At 45.3% G+C, this 15020-nt stretch overlaps 1 protein-coding gene across 2 annotated transcripts in view; it reads right to left on the bottom strand.

The window, feature by feature from the left end:
* RERGL (RERG like) overlaps positions 1-15020 on the bottom strand; it is a 266918-nt gene that overhangs the window by 91880 nt on the left and 160018 nt on the right. The gene's annotated exons all lie outside the window — the stretch shown is intronic.

The raw sequence follows: 15020 nt of genomic DNA, 5'->3' as shown, positions 1-15020 counted from the left end.
TTAAACCACACAAAGGACTTTGGCTCATAGAGCCAGTGAAGCTGAGCCTGTAAACTAGTTTAATCAAACAGGAAACACTGCAACACTGACAAATCCTTTGCAATTTTGCTTAATTTGTGGCTGCTTAAATCAATAACAGCAGTCACCTTTTATTACGTTGTTTGTATATGAATGTTATATGACCATTTGTTGACACACACAAAAGATCACATACAAAGGTAATCCACATAAATCCAAACAGTAAAAAAACACATAAACACAAATTAAACAAGCCAAAACTGACAATGTTACTACAACACAAATAGTGACTCACAAGACACAACAAATAAACAGTTAACATGTTTTGCATATTCAAACGAGAGCTAGAAATTATTATTAATGAAGTCATAAATACAATTTAGAAGTTCATGACATTGCTCTCATGATAAATGGATCAGGCACTTCTGCAGAAGACATAATTATAACAACCTGGATAAGTTTTACAGCATTTAACACTTCATAATGCCCCGATTACACTGTTATTTTTTCAATGTTATTTTTTCAAATCATGTAATTAATGTTTCACAATAGGTGCTCAAATAGTGGTCGATGCATTCTGAAGTTTCCTTATCAGGGTTCTCCACAAGACAAGGAGCTGGTGTCTGTTTCTCAAGAAGACTGGTGATTATATCACACCGGATATTCACTTGGAACACAGTCTGATTGATTAGTAACATTGGGCACGGCATCTAATGCAAAGGAATTGCATGGTGGAACAGTTTGGCAAAAAAAAAGTTTATTCCCACTGCTGCATGGCTTGTAGATCTCAGTTACTCCACAATTCAGGATTCAACAGCTTTCTAAAGGAGCCATTTTTAAAATTGTGATATAATGCCCACCTTGCTGACACATGCCTGCTGTAATGTAATGAAACTCACTTTTGGTTTGTTGAGGCAACGTCATATAATCTCTACAAATCACCTCCTATTGACCTTAATCTCACCTTAAGATATTTCTCCTGACGAACGGCAACCGACCCGAAATGTATCAGGAGATTAGTTTCAAACAAACAGATGGATTTGTATACAGCGAATTGATTTATTTTTTAAATAGAGCATCGATATTCTTGAATAAATACAATGAAAGAATGAACACTTGATTAGACTTCATTCTTCAAACGTCTTCATCAAGTATTTGTATCCTGCTGTTTGCAGGTGAGAGAGCGCCAAACAGAAGTAAAATTTGTAGGGGTGTATCATATGTACAAGTAGTTAACACCCACATATATAGAGGATTTACTAATCGTGTTCAAATGCAATGTAGGGCTGAGAACTAATGTACTTGGTATTAGAATACATGGAGAGCTAATGTTAAGAGTTTTGAAAATCAATAATGCCGTTTTAACATAGAGATGTCGTTTGATGTGAAGTCTTTCATTAATAAGAGATGTGTTTTAATAGATCATCATTGTGACTCTAGATCTGCTTTATTAAAATTCATAGTTGTACCTTTTGAACGTGCTAAAATTGCTTGAGATAGAAAAATATATTTTAGCTTTAAAGATGGAGGCTTAAAGAACGAAAGATATTGTTTATGCTAGGATGTTGGGCACATAAGCGTGCAGAGGCCCAGTTCATGAAAATCGTGTAGGCCTGATCGAAGATGCCTTGCTTAGCATTAAATCGTAGAAATGTTTTTTGAGAAAGCTGCCTTTAGCTAAAGTCAATTGCAACATTAAGGAATTGTGAGCCGATTCACATGTATTCCTTTGCAGGTGCAGGACCAAGTAGATAGTGGAGTAGAAGGGCCCATTGTGTATGAGTGTTAGGATACTAGGCTCAGACGTGGAGGAGTAGCCTAGGAATTTAAGAAAGCAACTTGAAGCGAAGGAGAGCCTGGGACCTAGGGACGTTTTAACGACAAGGATGGAAAGGTGCCATAATGGAAAAATCTGAAAACCAACACCTTCGAGAGGGGCGTACCTGAAGGCGTGTCGTCCGCATTGTGGGGTTTTGTATTAGGGACAGCACCCCGAGGGAGGAGGCAGAGTAGATGAGCTGAGGAGCGAGAGGGAGCAGTTGACCAGGCAGAGAGCTTAGCTATGACGGAGGAGTCTTTAGACTAAGTCGTAAGAAAGTGAGTGTACTTCTTTGGAAGTCGCCACTGCTGACACCTTTATTAGATTGGGCTATTGTTGAGTAGGGATGTCACTTAGTATAGTGTAGGGACAGATTAACCTGAATTTATACCTTTTATCAATGCATACTAAAACTCAGGTTATAGCAATTCTTGTTAGCCTGATGATTCTTGAATTGATTCTTGTGTTATTCCTGAGCCGTCTGAGACTCTTCCGTAGGATTATGTTTGTATTAGTGCCTGTTTATCTTCTAAACCTTTTGCTGAGGTGTTTATACATCCAGTTGTTTTTGGCTTTGTAATAAATCTTCAAACTTAGTCCTTAGTCAGTGGTTCTTTGGGGGAAACAGTGGGAATCGTTGAAATTGATTGACTATTGTTAGATAGATTGCCTAATTCATTCTATGACAGGTAAAAAGGTCCAGTCGACCTGAGACGGGATTCTGGAGAATGATATGCAGACTCTAGAAGGAAAATCCCGCCCTTTCAGTTGATAGCAGAGTAGGATGGTTTATCTTCTGGAGTGAGGGTAATCTAGAGTAGGTTGAGATTTCCCCGAGGCCCATAGAGATCCAATGACGAGCATCCAGAGAGTCGCGGACGGAGGATGGCGTTCCTTGGAAACTGACGGAGAGTGACGGTGTGGCAGAAAGCAGCAGGTCGGAAGAGAGTTAGTATGAAAAGGGTCATGCGTTGTTAGATTGCGGTGTTACAATGTATTGTGGTGTTGTATTGTTTTGCGGAGTTGAGTGCCTGTAGTGTGAAAGGAGATCAGGTTGTGAGCGTGCGCAACCAGTGAAAATCCTAGACTCAAGGGGAGTTTAAGTGGTTCTGGTGTATCGAACACCCATAGTAATTGTCGACCATTGTTAAGGGGGTCATGAGGTACCATTGATCGCCCGCAGTACCTAGATAGGGGGAACGAATGTGTGAGTGCGTGGGTAACGGACGCTGGTCGGAAGTTGCCGTGTGTTTGTAACCTATCAGTTGAGGCGATTGTCCGGTAGTTTCGTGGACAGACATTTGCCAGTTCGGTGACAATTACAGTCAGACTGTGGACATACAGTCAAGGAGGTGGTTGTTTGGTCGGAAGTGATCATTTCCAGTTTATGATTGGGACGCATGCGTGACCGGGAGACGAGCTGAGAGAGGAGGGGAACTGCTGTGAAACGGAGGCGAGTGACGTCAGAAGGAGCTGCGCTGGGATAGGGCGGTTAGTGTGGAGCCGCGCTGGGATTGGTGGATTGTCATCGGGAAGTAAAAGAGCGCTATAAACAAAGAAACGTTGTGGTTTTCATCATGAAATGGTTAAAAGGGTTGCGAAATTGTTTCAAAGGTGAAAAGAAGTTAGAACCTCGGGGTGGGGAAGAGGCTCCACCCGAGATACTCCAGCCCATTATATGGCTACGAATGTCGGGTTGCATACCATATTGTGGCTTGAGAATTGGTGTAAAATGACTGACGGAAGCGAGGAATTGACTTTTCCTAAATACGGAACATTTAGATTGGAGGTGCTGTATCAGTTAAAAGCTTCTTTGCGGCCTTTGGCCAGACCAACACAGTTTGAAGCACTAAATGCGTGGATCAGGGCAGCCTATGAGAAAAACAGAGATAGGAGATAAGATAGAGTGAAATGATCAGTTAGGGCGGTCCAAGATGCGAGATGGGATGCACTAGCCAAGAGGTGGAGAGTGCAGACCATAGAAGGGGACATGTTGTACCCGTTGTTGGTCAATACAGGGGATGCGCAGAGAAGGGGTACTGAGGATGAGGACAGTGAGACAGATAGAGAGACTGTTGTCGGAGAGACCACCTCCATACAATCCCGAGATGGAGGAAAGGCCAGCACCAGCAATGGGCAGGGAAGCCTCTGTCGTGGACGGTGGCGTCCCAATGGAGAGCGGCTTGGGCCCCTTAGGGGACAGGTTCGGCTCGGTGGAGGGAGAAAGGGCACCTCAACTTTCTCCAAGGACGAGAGTAGTGGGAAGATTTACGGTACAAAATGTACAAAACGAAGAGGGTGTCGATTCTCAGAGACTGCCAGACGCTCTTACGGTACCTGTTACCATAGGTCCCATAGTATCAGTGTACAATCCAGAACAGACACAAAGCGAGGGTCCGCCACAAACAGAGAGAGAGAGAAGTGTCAGTGAAGGAAGAAGTAATGTGGCGGACGGATGGAGCCAATTGCCAAGGCCTGTAGAAAGGAGCACCACTTTGGCATCATCGGCAGACGGATCTGAAGAGCAGGGGGGTTTGAGAGGACCGATGGACTTGAGAGGACCACGGCCAAGGTCACTTAGAGAATTAAGGTCTGATTTGAGAACTTGGGAAACGATTGCGGATACCCAGAGCAACAGGTCGAGGGATGATTTTGACCATGGAAACCAGGAAAATAGGGGGGTGTCTCACTGCGCGCCTAGCGGAAGCAGGCAGGAATGGGATCGCGGGAGTGTGGAAAGTAGGGGGGCGTCTCACCACGCGCCTAGCGATAATAGACAGGAGTGGGACCGCGAAAGTTGGGAAAACCGAAGGGTTCCCCATAACACACCTGAAGAAGACAGACGAGTGAGTCAGGACTGTGGCGGGAGGGACTCTAATGGAACTTCTAGCCAAGGTACGTTGAGGGCGGCGATAAAGGCAAGAAGGATCGATGTGATGAGACTTAAATCAGAAGTGGAGGAAATAGTGGAAGGCACATTGCCACTAGAGAGAATCAAACTCTATGAACGAGACAAACTGTTGTTTGTTTTGAAAGATGTTACTCGAAGGGCTAGGACAGCTCATGAGAAATTGTCTGAATTAGCGAATAAGTATGCTGTGGATTTGACAAAGACGAAAGCATTACAGGGTGGCCATAGGTTGCAGTACTCGGACCAAGATCTAGAAGAGAAGAGGGTGATCGGATTAAAAACCCACATCAAGGAATTGGTTGTGGGAATCCGAACCTGGATCCAATTGGACAAATGGGAGGAAAGGTAGTCAAAGAAAAAGAGTGTTAGGCGAAGCGCCATTGAGACATCTCCGGGACGAGGGTTGATGCATGTGGAGGCGTCCCCCTTGCGGGAGGTGGCTCACGGGGGATATGTACATGTACCCTGGAGTAGGGGAGATTTGGCTGCCTTTACGAACTCGTTTCCGAAGTTGCGTGAGAGTCCAGTGGAATGGTACAAACAGGTAGAGAGGTTTGTTAAGATCTCAAAGGTACTGTGGATTGATCTAAACACACTGTTTGACATTTTGGTTCCAGGAGACCTGTGGATAGCATGCAAGGTCAGTGTTGAATGGCCCACCGTGGAGCCAGACCGAGATGCTGCCACGAATGGACCCTCACCCAGGGTGATGGTAAAGTACGAGCAGGCGATCACGTGGTTGAAGACTAAGGTACCACCACAGGACATTGACTGGGTGAAGTTAGATCGGACTAGGCAGGAACCGAAGGAGACAGTTCACGAGTATTATGAGCGATTATTGCAGATTTTTAAGCAGTACAGTGGATTGGATGTGATGGATCCAAAGGACATGGGACAGTTTGTGTCTAAGTTTGTTCTGGGACTGAGACCTGATATCTGTCTCATGATACAACAACATTTAATTTGTTGGCAGAACAAGCCTCTGGACGAGATCCTGAGGTACGCGAGGTATTGCAGTGATGAGATAGACTCTAAGACAAAGAAGCTTAAGGATAAACTGATGTTAGTCCAGATGCAATCGGGAGGACAAGGTCAGTCAGGAAGTGGAACATTAGGGAGAAAATTGGGGGGACAAAAAAGGGACAACGTGGACGGCCCAAGACCCAGGATAGATCTGGCGACTCTGAAAAAGACGACAAAGTGTCATCAGTGTCATGAGGTCGGACATTGGAGACGCGAGTGTCCCCATAACCCAGAAAATCAAGGACAGGAAGAGGAGGAGTAGGTACAAGCCCCTCCGGTACAGAAAGTAACAGTAACTCAGTGTAAGACGGCTAAAGGGGGGACTTCAACCCCTAGGGCTCCGGTTCACCAGCCACCGAAGATTTCGACAGGGAACAAGGTTTACAAGCAGATGCCTTTCATAGTAGAAGGGGACGAGTACTATTACTTTGACCCAGTGACAGGACGGTACCTGAGTGGGGAGGAGGACTGTACCCTTGGGGCAGTTCTGGAGGTAGACCAGAGGGGACAATTCGTAGAGGCTGATGTAGATGGACATCCCACCACCTTTTTGGTTGATACTGGTGCTACCCATTCTACTGCACGGTCTGCGGTAGTCCCCAACCTACCCCTTTCAGGACAGACTATCCAAGTTGTAGGCGTTGAAAACAGAAGAATGACGAACCCACTGACTGAGCCAGTCCCAGTGAAAATAGGAAGTTTCAGATACAAACATCAATTCGTAGTGTGTGATTCCAGTCCTGTGTGTCTGTTAGGAAGAGATCTCCTGTGTAAACTCAATTGTACCATCTACCGTACCCCCAAGGGAGTGGAGTTGCAGACAAATGATGATGATGCTGCCTTTAAGGTTGCAAATACGCGTGTGTGCATAGAATTGTATCCTGCTTTAACGGTGGAAGAACTCCCTTGGGATTTGAGGGATACAGTCTCACTGGAAGTGTGGGACTTTACAGGAGAGGAAATCGGTTTGATTAGAGGAGTAGAGCCAGTTAAGATTCAAGTAAGGCCGAATGCTGAGTTCCCAAGAACACCCCAATACAAGTTGACTCCGGAAACTATTGCAGGAATAAAACCTGTGATCGAATCCATGATTAGACAGGGAATTCTGAAGGAAGTCATGGGCAGTCCATGCAACTCGCCGATCATGGGTTTGCAGAAGCCTAGCGGGAAGTTCAGGATTGTGCAGGATTTACGAAAGGTGAACAACATAGATGTTCCATGCTGTCCAGTGGTATCGAATCCATCAGTGATATTGTTTCAGATACCGTTCCAAGCTGAGTGGTTTACTGTGATTGATCTGTGTCAGGCTTTCTTCTCGATTCCCTTGCATGAGGAGAGCCAATTTATTTTTGCGTTCAAGCTGGAGAATCGTGTTTTAACGTGGTGTCGTATCCCTCAAGGGTACACGGAGAGCCCATCGATCTTTAATCAGTTGCTGAAAAGGAATCTTGAGAGTCTGGTACTGCCACAGAACTCCGTTCTCGTACAGTACATACACGACCTCCTTGTTGCGTCAGAGACAGAAGACGCTTGTAGAGTTGACACCATTGCCTTGTTGAACCATTTGGCAGAGAATGGACACAAGGTATCCCCCAGCAAGTTACAGTACTGCTATTCTGAAGTACAGTATCTGGGTCAAAGGATAGAGAAGGGAAAGAGGAAAGTGTCGCCTGAAAGGATTGAGGCGATCATGAAAATGATGGTGCCTTCGACCCAGAGAGAGGTTAGGATGTTCCTGGGTATGGTTGGCTACTGTCGCCAGTAGATTGCCAATTTTTCCCTGAAGGCGAAACCATTGCAGAAACTGACGCACAAGGATGTGAGTGATCCGGTACCATGGGACAAAGACTGTATGATGGCTTTCCTTGGGCTGCGAGAGGAGTTGTGTCGCGCTCCGGCTCTGGGAATGCCAGATTACACCAAATCATTTTCACTGTTCTTTTGTGAGCGGGAGGGGTGTGCTTTGGCAGTCTTAGCACAAGATAATGGAGGAGTCCGTAGACGAGTTGCTTACTTCTCGGCTACCTTAGACCCAGTAGCCGCAGCGTTGCCCGGATGTCTTAAATCAGTTGCCGCAACAGGTGTCAGCATTGAAAGGTGTGAAAGCATTGTGATGGGTCATTCACTGACTGTATATGTTCCCCACTCAGTGGAATTGTTGATGACCAGGACCAAGACGCAGCACTTGACAAATAATAGGCTCACACGCTACGAGCAGGTTATACTTGCTGCGGAGAATGTGACCCTTAGGAGGCGCTCGGTCTTGAATCCTGCTACTTTGATGCCATTACCAAATGCCTTAGACGATGATTGTGAAGACCATGATTGCCTTGATGTGACTGAACTGTGCACCAAACCTAGACCAGATATTGTCGATGAGCCACTGATAGACCCTGATGACATTTTCTTTGTCGATGGCTCATGTGTAAGGGACAATACTGGTCAGTTGAGAGCAGCTTTTGCTGTTTGTACTATTTCTGGAATAATCGAAGCAGCCTGCCTGGAAGGAGTACACTCCGCTCAGGTGGCTGAGATAATTGCGTTGACACGTGCCTGTTTGGCAGCCAACAAGATTCGGATCACCATATATACTGACAGCCAATATGGGTTCGGCGTGGTTCATGACTTCGGTCAGTTGTGGTCTCAAAGGGGTTACATGACATCATCGGGTTCCCCTATCAGGAATGGAGAATTAGTCAGATTACTGCTGGAAGCTTTGCAGGGTCCAGCAGAGATAGCCGTTGTGAAATGTACTGCACATAGCAAGGGTACCGACTTTGTGTCCCTGGGTAATCGTTATGCTGATGAAGTTGCACGTTACTGTGCCGAACAGGGATACTCGTTTACTGAACAAACTGTCGAAGGGGCGCAGGGAAGGACTGAGTTAAACATGATGCTTGAGGTGGCTGATACCTGGGAAGAGTTGAAAAGCATGCAGGAGCAGGCGTCAGACTATGAGAAAAAGGTGTGGGGGACAGCTGGTTGTGTCAAAGGAGAGTTGGATTTGTGGGTTTCCACTGATGGGAGAGCGGTGTTGCCGAATGAACTGGTGAGTCCGATGGCACGACAGATACATGGTCCTGTACACCTTGGAAGAGATGCGATGATGCGTGTGTTCAGACAAACTTGGTACAATCCGAAATTCCGAACAGCTGCGGAAGCAGTATGTCAGAGGTGTGTTACATGTCAACAAATGAACGTTGGGAAAAGAACACCAGTCACATTGGGAGGTCTGGCGGACCTTTCAATAGGATGCAACTGGATTTCATTGAGATGCCGAGGTGTAATCGCCTCAGGTATGTCTTGTTGATCGTGTGTGTGTTTTCCAGGTGGGTTGAGGCATACCCAACTCGTAGGTGCGATACACTCACAGTAGCAAAGTTATTGTTGAGGGAGCTTGTGCCACGTTTCGGGGTTCCGACCTCTTTGGAATCTGACAGAGGGACGCATTTTAATAGCGAAATTGTGAAGATGATTTGCTCTGCACTGAACATTGACCAGAGACTGCATTGTAGCTATCGACCAGAGGCTTCTGGCATAGTGGAGCAAATAAATGGAACCCTCAAGGCCCGAATGGCGAAGGTGTGCTCATCTACGTCCCTGAAATGGCCAGATGCATTACCGTTGGTGCTAATGAGCATGCGTAGTACGCCAGACAGGAGAACAGGTCTCTCACCTCACGAAGTATTGATGGGGAGGGCTATGAGGCTGCCATCTGTTCCTTCAACAGCCTTGCTAAATATCACAGATGATCTGATTCTTGATTATTGCAAAGGACTTTCTGATGTCATCCATTCTGTGTCCCTTCAGGTGCAGACTGCTGAAATTCTGGCTTCTAGAGACCTTTGTCACGACCTGTGTCCGGGTGACTGGGTCCTGGTGCGGAAGCACGTAAGGAAAAACTGCCTGGATGTACCCTGGAGAGGACCGTTTCAAGTTATCTTGGTGACGAACACTGCTGTGAAGTGTGGAGGATTGCCAAACTGGGTCCATACTTCTCACACCAGACGAGTTCCAGCACCCCTGGAAGAAACAGCTCCTCTCGTAGATGAAAATCCAGCCGTGGAGGAAGATCCACTGGAGGGGACAAGTCAAGCTGTGGGGGTGTCTGAAGAGGCCGGTAACTTATCTGATCGAGCTGAAGGAAATTACGACGACAGTGACACTGGGTCTACCTCTGAATGGGGAAGTTGCTGTGAAGGTGATTTGAGCGCAGAACAAGCTTAAAGTAGTGATGAGCAGGGTGTGCAAACGAGAAGCAGAAGAGTGAGAAGCGCAGAGGCTCATTGGCCTGAGAGGCGGAGGCGATTGAACGTAAAACTGGCTTCCGAAAGAGATCTTGCTCATGTATCTGAAGAATCAGACCAGGAAGAGGGAGAACCAGAAATAGAGTAAGGAGGTCCGAGAAGGTCCAGGAGGGTGAGAGTACCTTGTCGAACATAAGCCACTCCTGAGTGGACCTACCCTGTGACAGATGCCCGGTGTACTGAGATCAGGGAGGGTGAGGGCTGTGACAGTGACCAGTACGAATCCAAATGTTAAGTTGGATGTGGTGCTGTTGGTACCAGGACTTGAGATAGAAGGCGTACTGACACTCACCGTTCCTAATCCCCCTTACCTAAGCAAGATACGTGATTTAATCCTGAATAGACTGATTTTTCCTACATTTGGTCCAGAAATACCATCTCACGAATCGATTGTGCTTCGCATGGAACTTCTGGAATAAGTGCTAAGTGCAGTTGGAGCAAGTGTGATCATTGATTACTAAAGACTTTTGTAAATAGCTGTTGAACTAACCTAGAGCCGAGTGGAAGAAGAAGAAATTTAGGGACTTTCCACAGAGGAAGGAGAAGGGTTAGGGTTGTCTGTTGTTGATGCAAGTGAAGAACTAAAACGGGGATTTCTGCTTTCAGAGGTGTGGTTCGAGAGACTCAAATAACCAAGAAAGAGACTTTGGGTTGTTGCTGAGAACGAACTACATTGTTCTTGAGACCATGGAGGCTGGAAACCCGACTCGTAGGGCTAAGTGCATTGTAGGCACCCTTATAGGAGGAGTGATATTCTTTATTTTCTTAGTAGTTATAGTTTCCTATTTAGTACCACACGAGAAGGCAGTGGAGGTTGAGGGAACACCGACACCTACCACTCCTAGCAAGAAAGAGGTCAAATCAGGAGCAGAGAAGGCTTTGCTAGTAGAAGAGAGTCGTAGGTTACATGCAGATCTGTCTAAAGGCAATTTTAAGCAGGATGCGTATGCAAAGTTGTTGTATGAATACATTGATGCGATGGATGCGAAAGACTGCTATGTGTGTATGCAATTGCCGGCTTCAGTAGATGAGGGTATTAGATACCATCACCTTCCATTGACATATTGAATTTCATGTAGTTTGCTGCTTAGCATATTTTATGGGCGAAACCATTTTGAGTATTTCTTCTCGAATTATGATGTTGTGCTTCCAGAAGTCCCTGCTTATAAACACCTGAATAAGTTCGATTATTATAAGTCAGAGGATAGACTTGGATATTTCTTCATTCCAACACAAGAGTTAGACACCTCATATGCTCAGCGACACAATTTGACATGTTTGCTATCAGAGACAGAGAAAAAGTTCATAGAACAAGTAGAGGACAGGTACAAAAAGCAAAAACAGTTGCAAGATTCAGGGCAAGGTGAAGTTGATTGGACGGATGAGGAGAAGCAGCACAGGTCAAGAGGGAGTTATGGTCCAATAGCTCTAGATGAAGTGCAGATGGGGAAGTTGTGCATTCACAGACTACAGACGTATTATGAAAATGTGTATGTGGGTGATACTACTTGTGAACACACTTTCACATTGGAGTATTACACAAAGGATTTCTTGCAGAGCGTTGTGCAGGTGATTCCCACAGTTTATTTTGTCTGCGGAAAGAATGCGTATGTAAGATTGCCGGAGAAGTGGTATGGAACGTGTTATCTAGCGATTATTTTTCCCAAGATTTACCATACTGAGGATTTTGCTCTCTTGGAGGGAGGACACCAGACGAGGGTAAAGTGAGGTGAAAGTGCTGGTGCAATAGTTGGAGATGTGTTTGGAGCAGTGATACCCATGTTGGGAGTGATTTTGAATGACGTGAAGATACGGCGATTGGCAACTGTGGTGGATGAACTATCAATGAGTACAGCTAAGTCATTAGTGTTGGTTGAGAGTGAGATGTTGTCGATAAGGACAATGGTTTTACAGAACCGTCTTGCCTTAGACGTCCTTCTAGCAAAAGAAGGAGGAGTCTGTAAACTTTTGAAGGTACAGGAATGTTGCACGTATATTCCAAAAGACACAGTTGATGGACAGAATGTAGAACAATGTCATACATTCACCCCAGTACAAGGATCTGGGCCTAAATCCACAGTTTTTTTGCACTCCACACCACCCTGGGTTAGACACTGGCTATATGCAAATCAGCTCTGACCCTGTGCCTCATGGGAACAGTCCAGTCCGAACTACCAAGCCATGTCTTTCCCAGACCGGAATCAAGCATCCAAGGACCGGTTTCTGGCTATCAGCCTTCATCAGCCTGGATAGCTTGACTCCAGTGGTGTGGAGAGCCTGGGACTCACGTCTGAGCATACCCAGCCCACTCGGGGTGAAAATTGCAAAAAACACAGTTGATGGACAGAATGTAGAACAATGTCATACATTCACCCCAGTACAAGGATCTGGGCCTAAATCCATCGTTTTTTTGCACTCCACACCACCCTGGGTTAGACACTGGCTATATGCAAATCAGCTCTGACCCTGTGCCTCATGGGAACAGTCCAGTCCGAACTACCAAGCCATGTCTTTTTCAGACCGGAATCAAGCATCCAAGGACCGGTTTCTGGCTATCAGCCTTCATCAGCCTGGATAGCTTGACTCCAGTGGTGTGGAGAGCCTGGGACTCACGTCTGAGCATACCCAGCCCACTCGGGGTGAAAATTGCAAAAAACACAGTTGATGGACAGAATGTAGAACAATGTCATACATTCACCCCAGTACAAGGATCTGGGCCTAAATCTATCGTTTTTTTGCACTCCACACCACCCTGGGTTAGACACTGGCTATATGCAAATCAGCTCTGACCCTGTGCCTCATGGGAACAGTCCAGTCCGAACTACCAAGCCATGTCTTTCCCAGACCGGAATCAAGCATCCAAGGACCGGTTTCTGGCTATCAGCCTTCATCAGCCTGGATAGCTTGACTCCAGTGGTGTGGAGAGCCTGAGACTCACGTCTGAGCATACCCAGCCCACTCGGGGTGAAAATTGCAAAAAACACAGTTGATGGACAGAATGTAGAACAATGTCATACATTCACCCCAGTACAAGGATCTGGGCCTAAATCCATCGTTTTTTTGAATGGAGAGACTGCAGGACAGTCAATATCGGAGCTTGAGAGCGATGGAGATGCTCAAGTGGGGGAAAGTGGCAACAGGCTCTGTTTAACTCGGTTCTTACCCTCAGGGATGGTGTGATGATGGTGATGACACAGTACAAGTAGTTAACACCCGCATATATAGAGGATTTACTAATCATGTTCAAATGCAATGTAGGGCTGAGAACTAATGTACTTGGTATTAGAATACATGGAGAGCTAATGTTAAGAGTTTTGAAAATCAATAATGCCGTTTTAACATACAGATGTCGTTTGATGTGAAGTCTTTCATTAATAAGAGATGTGTTTTAATAGATCATCATTGTGACTCTAGAATGGCTTTATTAAAATTCATAGTTGTACCTTTTAAACGTGATAAAATTGCTTGAGATAGAAACATTTATTTTTGCTTTAAAGATGGAGGCTTAAAGAACGAAAGATATTGTTTATGCTAGGATGTTGGGCACATAAGCGTGCAGAGGCCCAGTTCATGAAAATCGTGTAGGCCTGATCGAAGATTCCTTGCTTAGCATTAAATCGTAGAAATGTTTTTGGAGAAAGCTGCCTTTAGCTAAAGTCAATTGCAACATTAAGGAATTGTGAGCCGATTCACATGTATTCCTTTGGAGGTGCAGGACCAAGTAGATAGTGGAGTAGAAGGGCCCATTGTGTATGAGTGTTAGGATACTAGGCTCAGACGTGGAGGAGTAGCCGAGGAATTTAAGAAAGCAACTTGAAGCGAAGGAGAGCCTGGGACCCAAGGACGTTTTAACGGACAAGGATGGAAAGGTGCCATAATGGAAAAATCTGAAAACCAACACCTTCGAGAGGGGCGTACCTGAAGGCGTGTTGTCCGCATTGTGGGGTTTTGTATTAGGGACAGCACCCCGAGGGAGGAGGCAGAGTAGATGAGCTGAGGAGCGAGAGGGAGCAGTTGACCAGGCAGAGAGCTTAGCTATGACGGAGGAGTCTTTAGACTAAGTCGTAAGAAAGTGAGTGTACTTCTTTGGAAGTCGCCACTGCTGACACCTTTATTAGATTGGGCTATTGTTGAGTAGGGATGTCACTTAGTATAGTGTAGGGACAGATTAACACTGCATTTATACCTTTTATCAATGCATATTAAAACTCAGGTTATAGCAATTCTTGTTGGCCTGATGATTCTTGAATTGATTCTTGTATTATTCCTGAGCCGTCTGAGACTCTTCCGTAGGATTATGTTTGTATTAGTGCCTGTTTATCTTCTAAACCTTTTGCTGAGATGTTTATACATCCAGTTATTTTTGGCTTTGTAATAAATCTTCAACCTTAGTCCTTAGTCAGTGGTTCTTTGGGGGAAACAGTGGGAATCGTTGAAATTGATTGACTATTGTTAGATAGATTGCCTAATTCATTCTATGACAGGTAAAAGGTCCAGTCGACCTGAGACGGGATTCTGGAGAATGATATGCAGACTCTAGAAGGAAAATCCCACCCCTTTCACAGGCTTCAAGCTGTGCCTAGGGAGATGTCGCTGATTCAAGCAGAACTACCCACGTGCATTTGTATTAACACCCTAATGAGAGGGTGATACCCCAGGTGCATGCTACAAATTCACATCCTGAGTACATTTTGGTAGTGCGTCTTCTAATGCCCACGTATAATGCCCAACTTTACCATAAGAGAGGATTTTTTGTTTCAATTCCAAAGATACCAAGAATGAACTGGTTACCTGTTACCATTTAGCCATTACAGCTAGTTAAATGTAATAAGGTACCTCCAATGGCATCCTATTGGAGTGGTAGGCTTTGCAGTAGAGAACATTTAATATAAGAACTTATCACCACCATGATATGCAAAACTTAAAAGAACCTCTCGTACTT

This window comes from Lissotriton helveticus, chromosome 1_1 (assembly GCF_964261635.1).
Source record: "Lissotriton helveticus chromosome 1_1, aLisHel1.1, whole genome shotgun sequence".
In the NCBI taxonomy this organism is placed as follows: Eukaryota; Metazoa; Chordata; class Amphibia; order Caudata; family Salamandridae; genus Lissotriton; species Lissotriton helveticus.
The sequence above is the reverse complement of the archived record's forward strand: the minus strand, read 5'-3'. Positions and strand labels throughout refer to the sequence as shown.